Source organism: Psammomys obesus, unplaced genomic scaffold (assembly GCF_907164565.1).
Source record: "Psammomys obesus unplaced genomic scaffold, mPsaObe1.curated_primary_1811, whole genome shotgun sequence".
Taxonomy (NCBI): Eukaryota; Metazoa; Chordata; class Mammalia; order Rodentia; family Muridae; genus Psammomys; species Psammomys obesus.
This window is the reverse complement of record NW_026596057.1, coordinates 12,221,376-12,240,315: the sequence shown is the minus strand read 5'-3', so window position 1 is coordinate 12,240,315 and position 18,940 is coordinate 12,221,376.

The window sequence follows — 18,940 nt, the reverse complement described above, 5'->3', positions numbered from 1 at the left end:
TGAAACAGACATGGTGGCGCACACCTGTAATCTTAGCAATTGGGAAGTGGAGGTGAGATCAGACAATCAAGGCCATTAGGAATTTGAGCCTGTGAGGCTTAAGAACCTAACAAAAAACAAAATAATAGGTGTTGTCTTCAATATTTCTCTAGTTTTTCTAGTGCATATGCTTTACAAACTTGTTGTGTTGGTGTACACACTTAGCTGTTGATTAGAATCCTGCACAGTACTCTATAGCATGTGTCTCTATACTTTACTTACTCAGTGGTTTGTGGCTACACCCATCCATTATGAATTGGTCTTCTTTTAGACCCGTGTGAAAATTTCTTTTAGATATATAAAGTATAAATAGACTTGCCAAGTATATATCAAATATATATATATGTATGTATGTATATATGTACATATGTATGTATGTCACACAGGACTTTTCTCTGACAATGGCATTGATCTATATGCCCATGAGCAGAGCATGTACATTACATTACACCTGTTCTCCCTTTACAAGCATTTGATTTTCTAATTCTTTCCACTATAATTGGTTTAGAGCAAATGTTTTTTTTAAGAGGATCCAATTTCTTTTTTTAATTTAAATTTATTTATTTTTTATATTAATCACAGGTTATTTACTTTGTATCTCAGCCATAGCCCTCTCTCTCATTCCCTCCCAATCCCACCCTCCCTCCCTCATCAACTCCCTGCCCCTTTCCAAGTCCACTAATAGGGGAGGACCTCCTCCCTTTCCATCTGACCCTGACCCTAGCTTATCAAGTCTCTTCAGGACTGGCTGCAATGTCCTCTTCTGTGTCCTACCAAGACTGCTCCTCCCTTGGGGGGGGGGTTGAAAGGCTCACCATTGAGTTCATGTTCCCCTTATTAGAGAACCCATTTGGACACTGAACTACCATGGGCTATATCTGAGCAGGAGTTCTAGGTTATAGCCATACATGGTCCTTGGTTGGAGAAACAGTCTCATGAAAGACCCCTGTGGCCTGATGTATTTGGTCCTTGTGGTGCTCATGTACTCTCCAGGTCTTATACAAATGTTTTTGTAATTTGCATTTTTCTGGCTGCTGATGAGTTTGAGTGTCTCTTGGCACTCTTCTCAGGCTTGGGATTTCCTCTTGTAGGAACTGCCTGTTTATATTTAGTTGCCCATCTTTCTAATGGGGATGTTTTCTTCTTGATGACAATTTGTAGTCCTATAATCTAGGTATTAATTCTTTGCACTTTTAAACATTGAAAACATCTGCCTTTTAATTAAAATGGTCCAGAGTATTTTGATGCATATAAATACCATTTTTTGTTGCCTAATATTTATGCTTCACTGAGTTAATGTTTTAGGATTTACACAAAAAAATTTATTTAGGGAGTTATATATTCCTATATAACAAACAATCTATATTTCTATAATATAGTGTTAATAAAGGGGATCACTTATTTTTCTCCACTCTGTCAAAATAGCTGTAATTTTGTGTGTAGCTATGACTAAAATACTCATAAGAACAACTTAAAGGAAGAAAGATCTATCTGAACTCACAGGTTCAGAGGGTTCATATAGTCCATGAATGCTTGGTCTCATGAGCTTGGGCAGAACAGTGGTGTAGGCGTGTGTCAGTGGTGGCCACGTGTGTCAGTAATAGAGGTGTTTGGCAGTGGTTGCCATGTGTGTCAGGGGTGGCCGTGCATGGTGGTGGTGGCTGTGTGTGGAGGGGGGTATCATTCATTCATGGCTTACAGGAAGCAGATAGGGGAATACAGGAAGGGGTCAAGGCAAGATACAGCCCTAAAGGACATGGCCCCCCAGTGACCTAATTTTTCCAACATCTGCGGCTTTAGCCAGGTCCTAGTAATGCCATCACACTATGACTCAGTCAGCAGCTTAATCTATCGATGAGGCTGGGGCCCATCACTTGGCAAACAAACCTCCAATGTGCAAGGCCATGAGGGAGTTTGGTATTTAGGACATAAAGATTTCTAAATTAATTATCTTCTTCCTTGATTGACAGTATTGCTTTATATTGTAGATTATAGTTCTATTACATCATAGGTCCCTGACAGATTTTTCAGTCTGTCTATTTTAATGTGAATGCCACAGAGTGTTTAAAGATGCCATCTTATAACAATATTGTCCAGGGAATGTTCCTTCCATGTAATCTCTTCTTTTAACGAAAACTTATTTGTAGAGATACTTTTCCATATTCATGTTTAAGTAGGTTTATCATGTGCAGAAATTTGACTTACAATTTTAATTTGGTTGATTTATATGTAATTAGGAGGTAATCAGCATCTTTAGACTTTTAAATTACCCCCTCCAAGAGCAAGAAATAACTTCATTTATTATATTTGCATTATTCTCTTGTCTAACTTTTTGTTGTTTTTTTTTTTTTTTTATAGAAATCAGAATATTACCTTTCAGGTGCTCTGTGGTTGTTGGTATTATAACTAGTGTTTCTTGTTTTAAAAATGATAACTTCATATTGAGTTTTGCTATCATAGAGAAGTCATTTTCTTTAAGTTGATTTTGTATGTACAATTGTGGTGGTATTCCTGGACAGGTTATCACATCTATTAATGACATTATTCTTCCTAGTTTTATATCTCTTTTCTCATAACATTGACACACAATGTGATAATAAGGGAATCGACCTTTATAGGTGTCAATAATTAAGTGAATTTAATAATAATTAACTGAATAATAATTAACTGAATTTCTGTATCAATTGACATTATTAAAGCTGTACTTTATATATATATATGTATATATAATTTTTCCTATTTGAATTTGGAAAATTATGTTATTTTCAATGCATTCCTGGATAACACTCTCTCTCACTCACTCACCCATTCACTCACTCACTCAACATATTGTTGATTCTGTTTTCTATTTTTTATTATCTTTTATATCTGTTAGTAAGTAAAATGCTTCTAGAAGTTTCTTTACTCTTATTGTTGCTGTCTGCCTTCAGAATGAATATTTTTTTCTCATAAAATTGTTTAGATGGCTTTCACTCCCTTTGTATTTTTAGGAATGGTATTTAAGACTGGAATTCACAATGCTTTGAAAAAAAATTTTTTTTAGAGTAGACTTGTCCTATAAACAAGCTAGGGTAGGAAATTTACATCCAAAGGGGTTGTTGAGTTTGTTGCTTAATAAGAATAAAATGCGAAGACTACTGTAATGTCTGATTACAAAGAAAAAAGGAAAATTCTAACACTCCCTTTCATGAAAACTTTGCCATTATCGTGGTGCTCTATTTTCTTCATTTTTGCCCTTACTGTTATTATTATTAGTATTTATTTCTTTGGGCTTTCTTCAAGCTTCTTTTCAACTTCTCTCTTTTGCACCATGCTCAGTTAATATGGCATTAACTTTTTATATTTCCTGATAGTTTATTTAAAACCATAAATTTTTCTTTAGGTGTGACTTTACTAATGTCCTACAGATCTTGACAGGTGGTCAAAGTTATTATTCACTCCTAAATATTTCCGAATTTCTTCCTTTTTTTTATGCAAGAACTATTTAATAGAATGTGTTTTGATTCCAAATATCCTGTTGTCTGTCACCCCTTTTGATAATTTTGAATTCAGTTTTGTTATTGTTGAAGAAACAGTCTGTTTGATACGGTTCCTTAGTAATTTATTGAGGTTGTTTAAACATTTTAATAAATAGTTTATATTATAACGGGGTCTGGCTTAGAACTGCATTCTCTACTTGTGGGCAGAGTTTCCATGCATATCCCTTCTTCTTGATAGGACTTACTGATTGTGGTAGTTAGGATTTTGCAATCTCTATTTTTTTTTTTTTTGTTTGTTTCATGGTTCCTAATGAATTTAACCACCATGAACTTTATTCATTAATCCCCTTTCGTCTGCAGTCTAGGTTGCCTTTATTTTATATGTAAGCATGTTAGATGTGTGTACATGTGTCTTTGCTGAGCTATCTTTTGTCTTGCCCCCCCCCGTTATGAATAAGTGATATTCTCCTTTGCTGCCTTTCAAAATCTTTAGCCTTGAATTTTATCTTGTCTAGATACCAAAGACCACGACTAACCTTCCTTTAGGTCCATATTTACTAACATTTATTTATCATACTTTTATATCTAACAACTTTATGTGCATGCATATATGTGTGTGTGTGTGTGTGTGTGTGCGTGTGTGTGTGTGTGCTATGTGTGTATGTGTGTGTGTGCATGCGTGTCTTTGGGTGTTTTGCAGGCAGTATATTGTTGACTTAAAGAAATCAAAAAATAATTTCTTCTAATTAATGACTTCAATTAATTTTTATTTATTCTAATTATCATAACTAGACCTTAGTTCTATTATCTCACTTATTTTCCATTTAGATTATTTCCTTTTTTCCCTCTCTATTTCTTAAATATGTTTAGTTAATTATAATTTTGTTTTTCTGATGGTTACCTTTAAGTCCTGTGCTTGTATTAATTTAATCTGTTGATGCTTAAAGCCAGGTACTCATATTCCTGAAATTTTGTTTTTGTAAATATTAATATTTTCCTTTCCTTGACTTTTCTTTTTAGACAAAAACAAAGAAAGAAATAGAATTACTTGGCGAATTTTTATTTCAGTAACACTTGCTGTCTCTAGTTCATTTCTGTGCTTTGAGAATCCTTTCATTTTGTCTTTCCTGTGGTTCTTGGTTAAGCTCTCTATGATACTCTATGCCTTATTGTTCTTTGGTGGCTGATATAAACTTGATTGGATTGAGAAATGCCTAGGTGACTAGTAAGGCATACTAGTCTTTTGGAGGCCTCTGGTATACCAAGAAAGAATAATCCCTTAGTGGGTTCTTAGTACAGTGACATGATTAGAAGATAGTGAAAAATAGGAGACAAGGACTAGCAAAAAATGTAGATAGTTGGAAGTGGGCCTTTGAAAGTATACCTGGTCCACACACCCTTCCTTGTGCTCTGCTTCTTGTATGCTGTGAAGTGAACCATGTCTTCCTCCATGTGCTCTGCCAACATGAACTGCTGCTACACCACAGGCCCACAATCAATGAAGCCTAGGACTGTGGTCAGGAGCCTCTAAAACTGCGAGCCAGAGTAAATCTGTTGCAGGATATTTGATCCCCTCATGAACCCCGAGATTGTGAACTATAAAACTATGTTTTTTGTTTGGTGTGGTTGAGCCCTATCACACACCTTTAATCCAAGAACTTTCTCTTTATTGTAAACAGGTGATTGTGGTGTGGCTCAGCCAGCCCTAGCACACACCTTTAACACAAAAGCTTTCTGTACACAAGATTTAATAAAGTTAACCCTAGGCCAAGAGGCAGAACAAGAAACCAGCTGACAGGGATTAAAGAGTGGAAGGGATTTTGAGTTGAAGGGTATTTAAGACAACATATAGAATTAGAAGGAGCATTAGCTCTTTAGCTCTTGAGCTCTTTGGCTTTCCCTCTCTAGCTCTTGAGCTTTAGCTCTTTGGCTTTGCACTAGCAAGCTTTTGGCCTTGGGTTCTTTGGCCCTTTCCTCCTGGGCTGTCAGCTGAGCTAGTGAGCCTTTTGGGCTTTTTCCATCAGGATGTAAGCTAAGAAGGAAGGTCAGCTGGGTGATTTCTCTGCCTCTTTCAGCTAGCAGGTTTTTACCCCTGCATCTGGCTCCTGGGTCTTTACTGGTAAAATAGAATGACTGGGGTTTTCATTCATTTATAACAACATAAATCCTTCTATAAATCCTTCTGGCCTGAAGGCATGATGAGAAAGTCAGGTACTACAGATGGCTGCAAGTGTGAACAAGTTGGCTTACCTACTTCTAGGTTTAATGTTCTTATAGGCACTCTACACATCTGACACCATCATCTCACCACCGCTGATGCTGCTACAAAGAAATCTAATAGCATCTTGATTCTTTAAAAATGTTTTTTTTTCTTTCAATTAAAAAAATTATTTTATTTAAGTTTATTTACTTTACAACCCAAGGGTATATACCTTCTTCATCCTCCTCTAATGTGTTGGTCCTGATTACCTGGAGGACACAAAGGGCAGTTCTTTTAGGACAGAAGTCCCAGGTACCAGTTAACCTAGTTTGTACCGACACAGTAGCATCTTCAAGTCAAGGTTCCAAGCTGATTTTTTTTTTTTTCAAATTGACTTTATGCACTTCATTCTCCCCTTGGGCATTTATTTCTTTCAGGGATCATATGGTGGAGGGAACCAGAGATCTGTGCTTTTCCACCATCTTGTCCAAAGCAGAAAAAAAACACTTTAGTTTTGAACATCATCCCCAATTTATGAGATAAGATAGAGTCTCAATCATCTCCCCTGTAAAGCCCAGATGAAAGGCAGGACAGCAATCATGATCATTTGGAATATAACAATCTCAGTGTTTAATTTAAACAAAATCACATTGAGAACAGAAGGACTGCCTGTGGGAAAAGAGAACACACCTTTGTTCTTCCTGGTTGGAACTCCAAGGCCACCATGTGGACTGCCTTGGATCTCAGCAGCAGCTTCTAAAAAAGAAAAAAAAATTCTCCAGAAACCCACAGGATGCACATTACTGCCTTTGTTTATTTAAAAAAAAAACAAAAAAACCCCAAAAAACAAAAAAATCAAAAAACCCCAAAAACATGCATTCATTTTTTGCTTCATTTAGTAAAAACAGAGCAATTAAATAAAACATCAAATATAAAGTAAAACATATGCAAAACAACTTGAAAACATAAAATAAATTCACTAGATTTATGCTTAATTAAATTTGAGATAAATAAGATACTTCCTTTTCACTGTAACAATGTCTTAACCAATATTTTTGCTCTTCTTCCAAAAAGGTTGTGCCCCATTGAGCTTTCCCCCTGAATAAGAGAGCTGCAATGTCTATTTTCCTTTCTAGCTGGGTGACAGAGAAGTCAGTTCTACCCTCAGAATTCTTACCTGTAAAAAGGGAATGTCGTCTGCCTCAGGGCTGGTGATTAGGACCAACTGCGGTAATGTCTGCAGAAGGCCCTGCATAGAAGGACATTAAAACATGCAATGAGTGTCTGATGATGTTCTTTCTTCCTCCTTTTAAAGCAGGTGCTCTGCCGTCACTTTCAAACTAATGTCAGTGGTTGCCTGGTTTTCTGTTAAACAGCATCTGCTGATAGGTTAATCAAGTTTCAATACAATGACAGAGCACAGAGATTACAGAAAATGTAGTGGATGACCTGAAGGAACAATATGTCTACACTATTACTAACTGGACCTAGGGAGTTATCAACAAGAACAACAACAACAACATCAACAAAAAACAAGACAGAGTTGGAGGGGAATGTATTGGGAGAAATATGCAGAGAGTTGGAGGGAGATGGTGGGGATAGTTATGGTAATCATCAAGTACCTGGATGAAAATGTCAAAAACCAAGAAAAAATAGTTTGCTCTCTTAAAAATATAGTTTTGTTTAAAAAAAATCAAAAGAATTATAGATAAACATTTTGAAACATTTTGTCCATACAATTCGATGACTCCAAAGCATGTATGTGTAGGCATAGGACATATGAGTTTTAATTTCTTTTTCTCTTGGCCTTGACTCTTTCCTTGGGTGCTTAAAGGCTCAAGTAAGATTGCTTTTAAGAGCTAATTACATCTAAACAGAGTTTGAATTTAACGTCAAACGAATGAGCTACATGTTATCTATGTGAATTAATTTTCAGTAAAAACTGAATGACATGGTTAATTCTACTTGTAGCAAAAAGATCCCAGTTGGTACAGGCACTCTGGTGTCACACATGACAAAGAGCTTTGGTATTTTGTCAGAGGTTGGTCTCTTCCCTCACACTCACGATAATAACTGTGCAATCACGAGATGATAACATAAGAACCATGAGTATTTGTGAATGGTGACTATAATGCAGTGTTGTAAACATTAACCATCTTATCTTTGAATGCGTAGGTACACACGTGTGTGTTTGAACATGCACATGTGTGTGCATATTTGGGCGTGTGTACGTACCTGTGTATATAGGCTGGAGGAAGACCTCAGGTGTTGTTCTTCAGGTGTTGCTGACCTTTGGTACTTTTCTGCTTTCCACAACTGTTTCCTACACAACTCCAAACATTTTAAATAAGGAAAAACCCCAGTACCCAAAATGCTCTCTTATTTAATAAACCCATTCTAAGAGGCTATTAAGGACACAGACCTAGATAAAAGGTCACAGCATCCATTTAGGTCATTTCACTGGTGACCCAGAATTACATTAAAGCTCCATTCTCCTGTGGGATGGAAAGCTATTTCTTGGTTTCTTGCTTTAAAATAATTTTTCATAGCTCCTCAACAGTTTCTTCTGCTCTAGTGCCAAGGCAGCTGACTTGGCTGGAGGTTGCTAACAGAACTGGATGAGGGAGCAGGAGCAGTCTGGCTTTTCTTCACAATGTGAGGAGGACTTTAGTGGCTCAGTCAGAGCAAGACCCTTGTTGGACTTTACTTCCAGCACTGGCACTGGGGCCCAGGCGGGTGATGTGGGGATGATTTCTTAGACTTTGCCTTGGAGGCAAGAAGGGAAGGGTCCCATCTTTATTGCCAGTTAGTTTAAAAAAGATAAAGTCATGAGAAAGAGACTAAAGGGAAAATGAGATGATGTAGCTTGGTGGTCCCGGTAAGGCTGAGATATCTTCTATTTCTGGAGGATATCACCCTCCTACAAGATTCTAAGTCTCTCCAGAGCTAAGGAACACAGCATACCTTTCTGAAAGTCACAGTGACAGGTGGGAATGTAGCCAAATGCCCACACCATTCATTCATCTCCTGCAGCCGCAGCTGCTCTGCAAGGCTCCGTGTGCCAGCTTGTGCCAGGTATGTCCTCAGCTGCTGACTTCCTCCAGGGAGCCAGCTGCCTTTTTAACCTTGATTGACCTTGGGTTAGGGAGCTGGAGAAGTGGATTAACTTCTCCTGCCAATTGCCTTAGTCTCTGTTCATTTCATTTATCTAACAACTCTTAAGATAGTCATGACTTCCTGTTTACAGAATGTAAAACTGAGATCCAGGAAGTTAGTGAATTCTTACACCTAGAGTGGCATTCATCCTCAGACCTGGCTCGCTGCAGTCCTTCTGGCTACAATGACTCCTCTTCCCATGGTGTTGCTTGGCCAAGTCCAGAGGGCAACTGTTCTAAGCCCTTGGGGAATGTGTACCATCATGAGCAAGGATGGTGGTCCTCGAAGGAAGAATGGACAAACCTTCCACCCAAACCTTGGGCTTCTGTTTGAATTTGACTTGTCTGGTTTATGGAAAGTAATGAGCTACTAGATCTGGACCTGGTGTGCCTTGATAAAAATGACTTATTTTTAGTGCCTTAGCATTTAAAAGAATCTGTTATAATTTCATGCTTAAATAACACTGAATAAGGGCCTGTGTTTGTCTAGCATAATTGGAAGAAGCAAAGGAAAAGGGAAGCATATTTCTAAACAAATTGCATGAATCCGTTTGGGGAGGCGTTTGAAGATGGAGGGCCTCCACATAAAACAAACATCCAGAGTGCGGTTATCTTCCTCTGGGGACATCCCCCACAGGCTGTTAATGGCTTTGAGGACACAAGAACCCACACAGCCAGAAAGAGACAAGCAGGTGACAGGGGGTTAGAAGCCAGGGGAGGTGGCCTTAGTTAAGAAGTGTGGCTATCCATCAAAGAGCCAACTAGGGCTGCTTGGGGCTGAAGCAGAAGAGGCAGGAGGAAGTGTCCTCTCCTAGGATTGTCTCAGCGAGGATTTACTGACTTGTCCTTTTGCTTTAGTATCAGCTCCCCATGGCCTCTGAGACCACCTGTCAAGGTACCCGAGGCAATGGGGAAAGCTGGCTGGAATTAAGACACAGAGGAGAGATTAGGAACTATAAAAAGGTTCAGGACTGTATTCCTGAGTTAGGCACAACCACGTGACAGACTGTCTTCCCACACCGCACTCTCCTGAGGCTCCTCCAGGACCCGCCTCTTCTGTGGCCACGCCCCTCATCTACCTCAGATGCTCTCCATCCTGTCCTAGACTGCATCCAGACCTTTTCTTCAGCACGGGTGAAGTTTTGCTCTTCGTGCATTTGCATTTCTGCTGACTGCAAGGATCAGTTTAATTTCATGGGTGTCATTTCCTTCAAGAAATCTCTGTCTGAGCAGCGGCCCATCGAATCCCCGATAAAACATATTTTCCTACGGTAATGATTTTATGGGCCCATAAGTCATGAATTTATTATGATCTCAGCCCCTGCTGCTGATTGCTGTAAAATGCAAAGTAATTAACAGCGAGCGGTTGCAGTTATTCCCACCTGGTACCGTGTTCCTTCGTTCGCTGATGGGTTTGATTAAAGTAATGACTAAAGAGTGAAGCCAGGCTGTAAAATATTAGCATGATTAATGCTGTATCCCAAATAAGAAACAAAACTAACAGGGCACTGTCTGAGAAGTTAAAAAATAAAAAAAAGTCCGTCCTCTCCCCTTACTCCCACATCCTTTAAGCAATTGTTCCACTTCATTTCGGGCACGTCTTCCTTTCCATTAAATAATGTATAGACTCCAAGGCCAGGGGCTGCCTAGTAGAACATAGCTTGAGGTTTTCATAACACCCAAAGTGCTGGCGTTATGCCTTAACCCCCTCCACCCCCCCTCAATTTCCTTCTGGATTTGCAGGATGGAGCCCCGTGGCTCCGGAATCTACAGATGCTGAAGGGGTCCCTTCAGTGAGGCTCTGCTACACCAACTAAGGGAAGGATGAACAGGGGCGAGAAGGGTGTCAACAGCAGATCAGTTCAAGAGGGGACTGTGGGATGGCAGAAAGCGTTGCAAGGAGCACCCCAGCCCGAGAGATGGCAATGAAGATGGACTCTTAGCCTCACCTTTCCAACACTGAGTAGCATTGGCAGTACTGTAACACGGGACTTGAGATGCACAAAGATTCACCCAAAATGCCTCCTGCGGTCCCACTTAGCATCCTTTTATCTCCAGGCTTAAGAAAGAGGTCTGAGCCTTTCTTGGAAGACCAAATGGAAGGCTCTCTGGGTAGTGGCCTTGGTGGAAGCTGTGCTGATGGAAGGTGTGTTTACTGCCCTCTTGACTCCGGGTGAAATTCATGTTACAAGGGACCAAACCCCTGGAATCAGGCCTTAGTCCCCAGGAGTCGCTGTGGGGAGGTGGTGGCAGGCAGATTTGGAAGGGAAAAACCATCTCGGGTGAGGACAAAACGGGTCTCAGAGCTGTGGGTAGCAGGAAAAATATCACGACTTCTTTGGCTCCAGGAGAGTTCAAAGCATTTAGGAACTCTAGGATCTGTATGGAGGAGGAGATTAAGAGACAGGACCATAAAAATTCGTTTTGAAGGTTCTAGGATTTGCGCTAGGAATGTAGTAAGATGATGAAGCGTTTGGCACGCATGCGCAAAGCCCTGGGTTCAGTCTCTGGTGTCACATCCGCTAGAAGTGGTGGAACATTCCTGGAATCTTAGCATTCAAGAGGCTGGGGTAGGGTAGCAGGGATAAAAATTCCAGGTCACAGCCTGGAATACATGAGACCTGTCTAACAAAACGTACCTCTGAAGACCTAATGATCCGTTTAAAGTTTCTCTCAGGAAAGAGCAGATGTGAGGTCAGACCCTACATAGCTGATGAATGGCCAGTCACTTAATGGACTCTTTTTCCCATGCCAAGTTTCTGGAGGTCCTGTTTCCAAACCAACAGGACCCCTGGCTGTGTTTGGGCAACCAAGGCAATAGCAAAACTTCAGACTCAGTAAAAATCCGAGGCACCTCACCTGTGCCACCCTGAGAAAGAACTCAGCAAAACGGCTTCCCAGGTTCCACTCTTCTTCAGAAGGTCTCCTTGCATTTTCCCCAGTCAGGGATGAAGCAGAAACACGATGAAGTTGTAGGTCAGGAGATAAGAAACAGTTTTCCTTTCTCTCCCCCGCTCCCCTCCCCTCCATTGCAGGACACTTGGGGGGGGGGGACATGAAGAACCTGTGCCATTCTGCCTTTTCTCCACAGGCCACTGCTCCTCCCAGGGATGGAGGAAGGAAAAGTTATTGAGATCAAGGTGTGGGGCGGCAGGAAGACAAACTCAAAGCCCTCCCCTCTCTCCACCACCCGGCAGGTCAAAAAATGATTGTGTTGGGCGTGAAGGATTTACGTCTGCCTTGAGTCAGTCAGAGTGTCAGGGTAAATCAAGGCTGACATTTTTAGCATCTGGGAAAAAAAAGCAATTGCGTTTTATGTCTACATTTTGCTCGGCTAATCAAGGTGCGGAAGAGACTCTGCCTGGGGAAACTTTTCCATTTTTTATTATTTAGGTTGGGTTTGGTTTTCCCCATAGAAACATGGAGCGAGTCTGTAAAGGCTTCGGTTTAGAGTGCAGGAGGAAGGAAAAGGTCTCCCTGTCAGACTTGATTTGGAGAGATTCATTGGCAAAATGTCCCAACGGCAGAGGAAAGGGACCTTGGCAGGGCTAGATGAGAGCTGTTTGAGCAGTCTTGGGGACAGCTCTGGACAAGGACGTGCGTGGCTCTCTTCGTAAAGAATTTCTTCTCTCCACAGGCCTCTCCATCAGGACCTGGGATTCGGCAGAAACACCTGGGGGAAAACTAGTCGGATACTTTTGAGTAAACTGGCCATCTGCTAATTGTCTATTAATCAGTGCTTTAACAGAAGCAACCAGCAGAATAACTAAGTTGATCCGTTAACATTCCGAACCAGTTGATGCATGTTGACACAAGCCATTGCTAATATGTGCAAAGGGAACAAGAAAAATGAACAAATTAGAGATATTTTTTTTCCACTTGCTATTTCCAAACCCAATTATTGGCTTATCTAAATGTTTTGCTTAGGTAAAGGAGGATGTATTTGGATTTCAAAATCTTATATTTTCCACTAAGGATTAGGTTCAGGACCCAATAATTTCATGTGTTGATGGACAATAGTTATGACAGCTAATTTTTAGTGATGAGGGACTTACTATATAAAGCATTTAGACAATTTGTATACAGTACCTTATTAAATCTTCAAGGCCTGTGGACCCACTTATAACCTCTGTTTTACCAATAGAGAAATTGGGGTTTAGTGAGGTTGACTGATGAAATCCGGTTCTCACCAGCAATTCCGGGCTGTCAGGAGTTAGTAAGTTTTTGAACCGAGGGAATTCTGCCTCCTTAGGCTTCTGCCCTATCCTCTCTGTGTGCCATTTCAGATTTGGTCTAAGCAGAAATGCACAGCTTTCTTATAATAATATTGGGAATAAAAGATCCAACAGGAACATATTGTCATATATTTCTAGATTTTGTTCTTTCTGGCCCTGAAAATGTTTTGGAAGTAGCTACAGTTCCTGGTCACATGCCACTTCCTATGAGAACTAAAAGCTAAGTGCACTGTGTGCTTGCCAGGCACCAGGCCCTAAAGCTCTTTGTGAGGGCGCAGTCATGGAAGTCCCACACAGATCTGTGAGTCTACTGTGATCCTGTTCACTGGGTGAAGCAACAGAGGGATACTGAAATTAAAAAAGAAAAAATCACAGGAAGCGACATCCAGGAGTGGAAGCCAGGGTCTGTACCCTTAAACATTCTGCTAGACAGCGGAAGCAGCAGCTTTGACTGGTCCACAAGAATATGTTCTTGGTGAATATACCAATATTCTTGGTGAATATATTCTCGGTATTGGTAGTGATTGGTTATTTACCTTCTTGTGTGTGTGTGTGTGTGTGTGTGTGTGTCCACACGTAATTTCGTTTGTGATGTCTGACTTAAGAGATTTCAAATTCTCTCTCTCTCTCTCTCTCTCTCTCTCTCTCTCTCTCTCTCTCGGGTATGTGTTATGTGTGCATACAGGTACATCTTTGTGATTGGAGGGCAGAGGGCGGCTTTGGGTATCTTCCTCTTTGATCACTCTCTACCACAGACATCACTATTTAGACCAAGCACTTGCCCAGTCTGCTGGTCTAGTGGGTTGGTTTGCTTTTGTGGGCTGCTATCTGTGCCTCTAGGTGGGCTCTACCCACCTGGCTTTTACTTTGATGCTGAATTCTGGCCCTCACACTTGTGAGGCAAACCCCTTACCCAATTAACCACCTCCCAAATCCCATTTTTTTTAAAAAAAAAATGTTTATTTCTTTGTTAGTACATATAGCTTAAAAGAAAGAAAATATTTTCTGAGATTTATTGTAATCAGTGCTTTCTTGTCTGCGCCCCCCCAGGACTCCTGGGTGTCCTTTAAGGTGGTAATGGGGACCTTAAAATTATGCTCAGCATATCAAAAAAAAAAAAAAAAAGCTAAACTAAAATTGATTTCCTTACAATAAGGCATCAATGAAAGACTCAAACACCAAGTTCATGGACTTCTATTAGCTCAGTGAGATGATGTGAATTATTGCATATTGCCTGTTCCCTGATGAATAAAGATAGCAAAATGGAATATTCTCCAATAGAGATTCTCAATTAGACAAAATAATAACCAAAATAAGAAACCTTCTAGAGAAAAGAACAAAGGGGGTCTTTGATGACAAAAAGATTGGGAGCCCCTGACACAAAGGTGTTTTTTATTTTTTTTCCCTTGTTGCCTAGTTATTTGTTAGAAATATTAGCAAAATATCTTTCAAAGGTCTATGTTATAATTTATGTAAAGTGTTATGCAAATACCAGTTTTTTGTTATTAATGTTAACAGTGATAGTTATGGTAATGATCTTGCCAGAGCCTGTGATTTCAAGAAACAATTTTATCAAGAACTTTAACTTTACATCTTCCACCCCTTGTGTTAGATTTGTGAGGTTCTGTGAGGTGCGGCGGACTCTAAGTGCCATGCTGGTACAATGCCATGCCACCCAGACCTCAATGGGCTCTGTGCACTCCCCTATGTGGGGTTGTGTTACTGACCACCCCCACCTCTTCTTGCTTTGCATAGCAGCACATTAAAAAAAACAAAACAAAACAAAACAAAACAAAACAAAAAACCTCAGTTCAGAAAACTTATTTGAAAGGGTGATGAAGCATTTGGGTTGAGGTGTGGGTTTTCACTCCCACATTCTTTTTTTTTTTTTTTTCTATTAATTAGACAAACTTCACCACCAACTACTCTTCCACGGAGGGTGAAGGCTCCGGGAAAAACAAGATGTGGAAATCTAGATGTCATTGTGTTGGGCCTGCGTCTACCCACACCAGATAGTTCCCACATCACAGTGATGAGATCGTGAAGCTGGGCATTTCCAGATGTGTAACTTAACGTCAAAAAGAATCCAACCTCAGCCTTCCATCCTCTTAAACTAGCTGTTTCTAAACACTTTGGGGAACGTCTGAGTAACATGACTAATTGGACAGAGATTAGCACTTAATCAGCTCACATCTGCTTTTGAAAAATCAGAGCCCCCTTTATTAAAATAGCATAAAGCGTAAACTGATCCATGGCAACCCGACTCTGCTCTTGGTTGAAAAGAATAATAAGTCGAGTGAGATTGGTAGTTGCTCTAATCTTTAATTGTTACCAATCACTTTTTACTTTGCGTCTGTGTTTCTTTCATCTCCTTTCAAAGGGAACCTTCACATCCTCTCCTAGCTTGCTGAGGTTTAGAAACTGTGTCCCAGATCTTCCCCCGGTTCTTGGCTCCTGCTTATCATAGGCAAGCCCTGAGGTCTCCTGAGCCTCCGCTCCCCCTCAGTGTCCTGTTCTCTCTAGACATTCCCTCTGCTCCTCTTTTGCAGAAAGCTGTTTTTCTTCTTTGGCTGAGCCTTGGGTGCTGTAGCTCTTGAGCATCAAGAGCAGTGGGACACCCCTCCTGATGCCTGTGTGCAAGGTGATTGGGACTTTCAGATCCACAGCGGCCTCCTCTCCAACTGTCCTGCGGTCTCTTCTCTTCTCTGAAGCTTTATTTGTTTCCTTCACACTGAGTAGGCCTCCTGGCAACATCAGTTTTCACAGCCTGCCAAAGAATTCACCAACACTTAAAAAAAATCCTTTCCTCTTATTTCTCTTCCTTAGAGTGAACTGAGTAGTGAAAATTTGGTGTATAGGAAGGGGAGGCATGGCCCTGGCCTTCACAGGTCAGGCATGGGGTTACGTGCCAGCTGGTTCTGATGTCGGCTTCACACAGACTAGAGTCAACCTGGGGGAGAGAGCCTCCCGTTGAGAAAATTACCCCATAAGATCTGGCTGTAGATAAGCCTGTAGAACATTTTCTTAATTAGATTGATATGGGCTCAGCCCACTGGGGATGGTGTCATCCCAGGGCTGGTGGTCCTGGCTTCTATAAGAAAGCAGGCGAAGCAAACCACAAAGAGCAAGCCAGTAAGCAGCATTCTTCCCTGGCCTCTGCAACAGCTCCTGTCTCCAGGTTTCTACTCTGTTTGAGTTTGTGTCCTGATCCCCTCCAGTGATGAACTGGAAGCTCAAGCCAAGCAAATTCTTTCCTACCCAACTTCCGTGGTTTAGTTTTTGTTTTGGTCATGGTGTATCATCAAATCAATAGTAACCCTAAGACAGGTTAGGTGGCAATATGAGTTCATATGAAATGATGTTGTTTTTCAAGGTCTTTTCTGCAGATCTGAGGAGCTAGCCCTCACCACTAGTGGCTGAACACAATATACCAAGGACATGCATTGTATCCTGGCAATAGTAGGAAAGTTTTAGGGTTTTCAGTTTGGTGAGTCAGAATCTGGGCTTCTTAATTTGAGTCCCTGCTTTCAAATCCATGAAATGGGGATGCTACTTACCTCACAAGAGGGTCTGAGAATAGATATGATGATGTGTTTAAGGTGGCCAACAGACCACATAGTAGGCCCATGAAAGTTATGCGGTAGGTCAGGAGGGTACGGATGAGCCTTGGGCTCTACAGGCCTTTACACTGTTAGTCCAGTCAGGCCTTGAATGAATTCTGAACCCTGTTGAAAATAGATGAACAGGAAGCTGCCAGCAATGAGTTCCTTATGCGGCCCCAGCCTTGGGCATCAGCAGAGCCATACACCAACTGTGCACTAAGTAGCGAAGCCCACTGTGCACAGTGAGCACCCGGGGGATTTTGCCCTTCAGGTGGCAGTGAGGCAGGAGGCATGCAGCTGTCTTGGATTCATTTTTTTTTTTTTTTTTAGCCTTCAGGCAGTGCCTCCGGTGGGAAAAGGACATGACTTAAATCTTTAGAAACTAGGAGAAGGGAACAGAAGATAAGTCCCCAGGATGATCTGCAAGTCAGAGAGACTCTCAGAAGAAACTCAGCCCAGAAACTTCATAGGAAACCAAGTGCAAAGGTCTGGAGATTGAAATATGGAAAAAAGAAAGATGCAGACTTAGGGAGACTAGAAATAAGTGTGAAAAATATCAATCTGCTGGCATTTCAGTTACAAATGGAGATGGTAAGGGCATCCATGGGAAGCCTGATGCCTGGTGCATGGTGTTGGATCTATAGATACGTGCATGTGGAGGTGTGTGTGTGTGTGTGTGTGTGTGTTTGTGCACACGCGCGTGTGTGCATTCAGGAACAAATGTGGCCATATTTTCTCTTAGCAATGTTTCTGGGACCCGCTGTTATCCTGCCATAGCAAGTCTTCCACTCCCTCCTCGCTTCAGCATTACCAACCAACCTCTCCGTTCCTTACTGCATTATTTCCAACCGTTTGAACACACTCTAGTATTTTCTAAGTTAAAGTCAACTGGTAACAAAATTGAGTCTTGGTTCCTTTTCCACGTCCAGCTAACTCGTCATAATTCAACATAAAAATTTGCCCGCAATTTGTCAAACTGTGCTATTTTAAATTCCTGGCTCTTCAATCAATCAATCAATCAATCAATCAATCAATCAATTGATTTTCTCCTTTGCCCTGAAGGTAGCTCAAGTTTACTGACAACATCGTTGCATCATCCAAGGGCAAATTTGAACCTCCATTTTATCAGTCTTCCAGTTATATTTCCCAGGGCTGATTACTGTTTTCAGCAAAGTCCTTGGCTTCTGTGGCTTCGCACATTTGCTGCTAATCTTCCCCCCCTCCCCCGTGGCTGCTCCTATGATTCTCCTTCTCTAGCACTGGCTTTTAAGTATAGATATGTTCCAGGGCTTGGCCCTATATTTTAGGGTTCTCTAGAGGAACATAAATGATAGAATAAATAAATATTTATTACAGAAGAAACTTAGCTTGACTTATATGAAAAGGGCTGGGTCCAGCGAAGGTCATTTGTATGCTGGTGAAGCCAAGAACCAGAAGGTGCAGTGGTTCTCAATCTGTGGATCTTGACCTCTTTGGGCATCCAACCCCTTTCACAGGGTTCACCTAAGATCACCAGAAAACTTAGATATTTACATTATGATTCATAACAGTAACAAAATTACAGTTAAGAAGTAGCAACGAAAATGATTTTATGGTTGGGCATCACAATATGAGGAACTGTATTAAAGGGTTTCAGCATGAGGAAGGTTGAGAAACACTTGTAGAGGATCTTTGGAGAGCTGCCAGTTTTAATCCATTTTGGCAGGCTGAAGAAGTTGTGTTCGGATGGAAGCAAAGGATGACGGCAGCAGTAACAGCAGCAACAAGATAGAGGGGTTTACCAGCAAGAAGTGAAGGCAGGCAGGCAGACAGAACTATTCTTCCCTTGGATCTCTGTCCCTTGGAACCCTGGGTCACTGATGGAAAATTCTGCTCACTCTAAGGAAGGGGTTTCTCCTCTCAGCTGATCTTTTCTGGAAATGCCCTTACAGACCCATCTAGCAATTCACCTTGTGTAGGTATCAGATCCAATCAAGTTGATGATGAGATTAAAAGTCACAAGCCGCTCCGTGGTGCTGCATGATTTTGATCTTAGCATTCAGGAGGAAGAAGAAGGAATATGTTTTGAGTTCAAGATCATATACAGAATGAATTCCAGGACAGCCAGGGCTACCCAGAGAAACCCTGTTTTACAAAACCAAACTAGACCACACCACACCACACCAAACCACACCAAACCAAACCAAACCAAACCAAACCAAACCAAACCAAACCAAACCAAACCAAACCA